Here is a 6,794-nt window from a genome sequence, read left to right as displayed (position 1 = left end):
GTTAAAGTCCTTAAGTTGGACATCTGATGGGCTCCTTGTTATGGTGGCTTATGCTTGAACTCATCCAAAAATCTCCACCAATGTTTGGAAATCCAATATCCTCCAGGGTCCCAAACTAGGCACGTAAAGCCTTCGAGCAAGTTAAAGCAGGTGATCGGGCTCAAGGGGTATTGGTTATTAGAATGAATTCCAGGATCCCAAAACTTGCTTTTGTACCTGTCCTTGATTTGATCTACATTTTTCCAGCCGGGCAGTATGGAATTTGAACTCTCACTAAGATGACCACACATCTGCTGAGACCCATTCAATCGAGCTCTATCCCAACCTTGCACCTTAAATTGAAGTGTGGAACCTTATTGCATCTTGCATACAGACTCCGATCACTAATCATTTTCCTCTTACTTTTAAAGCCACAAAGAGCTCTAAGCTAGCCATCGGTTTCAAGCAAACCATATTCAAGTGGAAAGGTGAAGATAAAGGCTAAGAATTTTACCCACTTGAAGGTTTTATTAGGTGGTAATGGCCTTGGGACAGGTGTTTCCAGTGGTTTTGCAGGCTCCACTTCCTTGTACTCCTCTGTGAATTCTTTCAATTCCTGATAAACCTCTTCAACTACAACCACATCTTGATCAAAGTCTTCGATTTCTTCCTCATCACTCAAGTCATAAGTTGGAGGTTGAGAAAAGTCTACCTCCACATTGGCTTCGTATTCACTTGGGGAAAATTCTCTAAGCTCAAAGAGTTCAATTGTGGATGCAAGTTGGTGCGCGAAATTGTGATCACTACAACTTCGCACAACTAACCAGCAAGTGCACTGGGTCGTCCAAGTAATACCTTACGTGAGTAAGGGTCGATCCCACGGAGATTGTTGGTATGAAGCAAGCTATGGTCACCTTGTAAATCTCAGTCAGGCAGACTCAAATGGGTATGATGATTAACGAAAATAGCATAAAAGATAAAGATAGTGATACTTATGTATGTCATTGGTGTAAGAGCTTCAGACAAGCGTATGAAGATGCCTTCCCTTCCGTCTCTCTGCTTTCCTACTGCCTTCATCCAATCCTTCTTACTCCTTTCCATGGCAAGCGGAATTGAATAGAAGAACAATAGTAATTGCATTAATACTCGAGGTACAGCAGAGCTCCACACCTTAATCTATGGTGTGTAGAAACTCCACCGTTGAAAATACATAAGAACAAGGTCTAGGCATGGCCGTGAGGCCAGCCTCCCAATGATCTAAGAACTAGATGTCCCAAGATGATCAAAGGATCAAAAACAATCCAAAGATGAAAATACAATAGTAAAAGGTTCTATATATAGAAAACTAGTAGCCTAAGGTGTACAGAGGTGAGTAAATGACATAAAAATCCACTTCCGGGCCCACTTGGTGTGTGCTTGGGCTGAGCAATGAAGTAATTTTCGTGTAGAGACTCTTCTTGGCGTTTAACTCCCGTTTTGGTGCCAGTTTGGGCGTTTAACTCCCATTCTTGTGCCAGTTTGGGCGTTTTAACGCTGGGAATTCTGAGGGTGACTTTGAACACCGGTTTGGGCCATCAAATCTTGGGCAAAGTATGGACTATCATATATTGATGGAAAGCCCAGGATGTCTAATTTCCAACGCCGTTGAGAGCGCGCCAATTGGGCTTCTGTAGCTCCAGAAAATCCACTTCGAGTGCAGGGAGGTCAGAATCCAACAGCATCTGCAGTCCTTTTGAGTCTCTGGATCAGATTTTTGCTCAGATCCCTCAATTTCAGCCAGAAAATACCTGAAATCATAGAAAAACACACAAACTCATAGTAAAGTCCAGAAAAGTGAATTTTAACTAAAAACTAATAAAAATATACTAAGAACTCAACTAAAACTACCAAAAACATACTAAAAACAATGCCAAAAAGCGTACAAATTATCCGCTCATCACAACACCAAACTTAAATTGTTGCTTGTCCTCAAGCAACTGAAAATCAAATAAGATAAAAAGAAGAGAATATACTATAGACTCCAAATTATCAATGAAACTAAGCTCCAAATTAGATGAGCGGGACTAGTAGCTTTTTGCCTCCGAACAGTTTTGGCATCTCACTTTATCCTTTGAAATTCAGAATGATTGGCTTCTTTAGGAACTCAGAATCCAGATAATGTTATTGATTCTCTTAGTTAAGTATGATGATTCTTGAACACAGCTACTTATTGAGTCTTGGTCGTGGCCCAAAGCACTCTGTCTTCCAGTATTACCACCGGATACATACATGCCACAGACACATAATAGGGTGAACCTTTTCAGATTGTGACTCAGCTTTGCTAAAGTCCCCAATTAGAGGTGTCCAGGGTTCTTAAGCACACTCTTATTGCCTTGGATCACAACTTTATTTTTTTTCTTTTTCTTTCTTTTTCTCTTTCTTCCCCTTTTTTTCGTTTTTCTCCTTCTTTTTCTCCTTTTTTTTTTGTATTCACTGCTTTTTCTTGCTTCAAGAATCATTTTTATGATTTTTCAGATCCTCAGTAACATGTCTCCTTTTTCATCATTCTTTCAAAAGCCCACAATTTTAACATTCATGAACCACAAATTCAAAAGACATATGCACTGTTTAAGCATACATTCAGAAAACAACAAGTATTGTCACCACATCAAACTAATTAAGCTAGTTTTAAAGATGAATTTGAAATCCTGTACTTCTTGTTCTTTTGTGATAAAAACAGTTTTCATTTAAGAAAGGTGATGGATTCATATTCATAGCTTTAAGGCATAGACACTAAGACACTAATGATCATAAGACACAAACATGGATAAACATAAAGCAAAATTTTCGAAAAACAGAAGAATAAAGAACAAGGAGATTAAAGAACGGGTCCACCTTAGTGATGGCGGCTCTTTCTTCTTCTTGAAGATCCTATGGAGTGCTTGAGCTCCTCAATGTCTCTTCCTTGTCTTTGTTGCTCCTCTCTCATGATCTTTTGATCTTCTCTAATTTCATGGAGGGAGATGGCATGTTCTTGGTGCTCCACCCTTAGTTGTCCCATGTTGGAACTTAATTCTCCTAGGGAGGTGTTCAGTTGCTCCCAATAGTCTTGTGGAGGAAAGTGCATCCCTTGAGGCATCTCAGGGATCTCTTGATGAGAGTGGTCTCTTGTTTGCTCCATCCTTTTCTTAGTGATGGGCTTGAGGTCATGCCTTCTCAGTTGAACCGGCTTTGGATGCCATAAATGATTATGGAAAAACAAAAAGCAATGCTTTTACCACACCAAACTTAAAAGGTTTGCTCGTCCTCGAGCAAAAGAAGAAAGAAGAGAGTAGAAGAAGAAGAAATGAGGAAGAGGGGAGTGGTTTTGTGTTCGGCCAAAGAGGGGAAGAAGTGGTGTAGGATGGATGTGAGTGGTGAAGAGAAAGAGATGTTGAGGTGATTGGTGAATGGGTGAAGAAGAAGAGAGAGTGGTGGGTTGTTTGGGGATCCTGTGGGGTCCACAGATCCTAAGGTGTCAAGGAAAAGTCATCCCTGCACCAAATAGCATCAAAATCCACGTTTTGAGCCATTTCTGGCGTTAAACGCCGGGCTGGTGCCCATTCCTGGCGTTTAACGCCAGGTTGTTGCCCTTTACTGGCGTTTAACGCCAGTCTGGTGCCCCTTTCTGGCGTTAAACGCCCAGAATGGTGCCAGACTGGGCGTTAAACGCCCAACAGCTAGCATTACTGGCGTTTGAACGCCAGCTTCTTCTCCTCCAGGGTGTGCTGTTTTTCTTCCTGTTTTTCATTCTGTTTTTGCTTTTTTCATTGATTTTGTGACTTCTTATGATCATCAACCTACAAAAAAGATAAAATAACAAAAGGAAATAGTTAACTATAAAACATTGGGTTGCCTCCCAACAAGCGCTTCTTTAATGTCATTAGCTTGACAGAGGACTCTCATGGAGCCTCAGAGATACTCAGAACCGTGTTGGAACCTCCCAACACCAAACTTAGAGTTTGAATGTGGGGGTTCAAAACCAAACTTAGAGTTTGGTTGTGGCCTCCCAACACCAAACTTAGAGTTTGACTGTGGGGGCTCTGCTTGGCTCTGTTTTGAGAGAAGCTCTTCATGCTTCCTCTCCATGATGACAGAGGGATATCCTTGAGCCTTAAACACAAAGGATTCTTCATTCACTTGAATGATTAGTTCACCTCTATCAACATCAATCACAGCCTTTGCTGTGGCTAGGAAGGGTCTGCCAAGGATGATGGATTCATCCATGCACTTTCCAGTCTCTAGGACTATGAAATCAGTAGGGATGTAATGGTCTTCAACTTTTACCAAAACATTCTCTACAAGTCCATGAGCTTGTTTTCTTGAGTTGTCTGCCATCTCCAATGAGATTCTTGCAGCTTGCACCTCAAAGATCCCTAATTTCTCCATTACAGAGAGGGGCATGAGGTTTACACTTGACCCTAAGTCACACAAGGCCTTCTTGAAGGTCATGGTGCCTATGGTACAAGGTATAGAAAACTTCCCAGGATCCTGCCTCTTTTGAGGCAGTTTCTGCCTAGACAAGTCATCCAGTTCTTTAGTAAGCAAGGGAGATTCATCTTCCCAAGTCTCATTTCCACATAACTTGTCATTTAGCTTCATGATTGCTCCAAGATATTTAGCAACTTGCTCTTCAGTGACATACTCATCCTCTTCAGAGGAAGAATACTCATCAGAGCTCATGAAAGGCAGAAGTAAGTCCAATGGAATCTCTATGGTCTCATTTTGAGCCTCAGATTCCCATGGTCCCTCATTGGGGAACTCAGAGGAGATTGGTGCACGCCCATTGAGGTCTTCCTCAGTGGCGTCCACCTCCTCTCTTTCCTCTCCATATTCGGCCATGGTTATGGCTTTGCACTCTCCTTTTGGATTTTCTTCTGTATTACTTGGGAGAGTACTAGGAGGGAGTTCAGTAATTTTCTTGCTCAGCTGTCCCACTTGTCCTTCCAAATTTCTGATGGAGGACCTTGTTTCAGTCATGAAACTTTGAGTGGTTTTGATTAGATCAGAGACCATGGTTGCTAAGTCAGAGGTATTCTGCTTAGAACTCTCTGTCTGTTGCTGAGAAGATGATGGAAAAGGCTTGCTATTGCTAAACCTGTTTCTTCCACCATTATTGTTATTGAAACCTTGTTGAGGTCCCTCTTGATTCTTCCGTGAGAAATTTGGGTGATTTCTCCATGAAGAATTATAGGTGTTTCCATAGGGTTCTCCTAGGTAATTCACCTCTTCCATTGAAGGGTTCTCAGGATCATAAGCTTCTTCCTCAGATGAAGCTCCCTTAGTACTGCCAGGTGCATTTTGCATTCCAGACAGACTTTGAGAAATCAAATTGACTTGTTGAGTCAATATTTTATTCTGAGCCAAAATGGCATTCAGAGTATCAATCTCAAGAACTTCTTTCTTCTGACTTGTCCCATTGTTCATAGGATTCCTTTCAGAAGTGTACATGAATTGGTTACTTGCAACCATTTCAATGAGCTCTTGAGCTTCTGTAGGCGTCTTCTTCAGATGAAGAGATCCTCCAGCAGAGCTATCCAAAGACATCTTGGATAGTTCAGAGAGACCATCATAGAAAATACCTATGATGCTCCATTCAGAAAGCATGTCTGAAGGACATTTTCTGATTAATTGTTTGTATCTTTCCCAAGCTTCATAGAGGGATTCTCCATCCTTCTGTCTGAAGGTTTGGACTTCCACTCTAAGCTTACTCCATCTTTGAGGTGGAAAGAACTTTGCCAAGAAGGCATTGACTAGCTTTTCCCAAGAGTCCAGGCTTTCTTTAGGTTGAGAATCCAACCATATTCTAGCTCTGTCTCTTACAGCAAAAGGGAATAGCACCAGTCTATAGACCTCAGGGTCAACCCCATTAGTCTTGACTGTGTCACAGATTTGCAAGAACTCAGCTAAAAACTGATGAGGATCTTCTAATGGAAGTCCATGGAACTTGCAATTCTGTTGCATTAGAGAAACTAATTGAGGCTTAAGCTCAAAGTTGTTTGCTCTAATGGCAGGGATAGAGATGCTTCTCCCATAGAAGTTGGGAGTAGGTGCAGTAAAGTCACCCAGCACCTTCCTTGCATTGTTGGCTTTGTTGTTGTTTTCGGCTGCCATGTGTTCTTCTTCTTTGAAGAATTCGGTCAGGTCCTCTAAAGAGAGTTGTGTCTTGGCTTCTCTTAGCTTTCTCTTCAAGGTCCTTTCAGGTTCAGGGTCAGCTTCAACAAGAATGCCTTTGTCTTTGTTCCTGCTCATATGAAAGAGAAGAGAACAAGAAAATATGGAATCCTCTATGTCACAGTATAGAGATTCCTTGAGGTGTCAGAGGAAGAAGAGAAATAGAAGACAGAAGTAGAAAATTCGAACTTATCATAGAAGATGGAGTTCGAATTTTGCATTAAGAGATAGTGTTAGTCCATAAACAGAAGGATGTGAGAAGAAGGGAAGTAATTTTTGAAAATTAAGTAAAAGATTTTGAAAACATTTTGAAAAACACTAATTGATTCTCAAAAACTAAGAATAGAAAAAGAATCAAGTGATTTTTGAAAAAGATTTGAAATTAGAAATAAAAAAGATATGATTGAAAACTTGTTTTGAAAAAAGATGTGATTGAAAAATTATGATTTTAAAAAGATATGATTGAAAAGATATGATTTGAAAACAATTTTAAAAGATATGATTTGAAAACAATTTGAAAAGATATGATTTTAAAAATTAATGACTTGCCTAACAAGAAAAGATATGATTCAAGCATAAAACCTTCCTTAACAGAAAAGGCAAAAAATGTTCAATCAAATCAT

At 40.3% G+C, this 6,794-nt stretch overlaps 1 non-coding gene across 1 annotated transcript; it reads left to right on the top strand.

Moving 5' to 3' along the window:
* Nucleotides 1-5,598: 5,598 nt before the first annotated feature.
* Nucleotides 5,599-5,706, top strand: LOC130977443 (small nucleolar RNA R71). The gene has a single exon (XR_009085133.1). It is a non-coding gene; the product is annotated as a small nucleolar RNA R71 (small nucleolar RNA).
* The last annotated feature ends 1,088 nt before the right edge of the window (nucleotides 5,707-6,794 follow it).

The sequence above is a fragment of the Arachis stenosperma genome, chromosome 4, assembly GCF_014773155.1.
Source record: "Arachis stenosperma cultivar V10309 chromosome 4, arast.V10309.gnm1.PFL2, whole genome shotgun sequence".
Classification (NCBI taxonomy): Eukaryota; Viridiplantae; Streptophyta; class Magnoliopsida; order Fabales; family Fabaceae; genus Arachis; species Arachis stenosperma.
The sequence above is the reverse complement of the archived record's forward strand: the minus strand, read 5'-3'. Positions and strand labels throughout refer to the sequence as shown.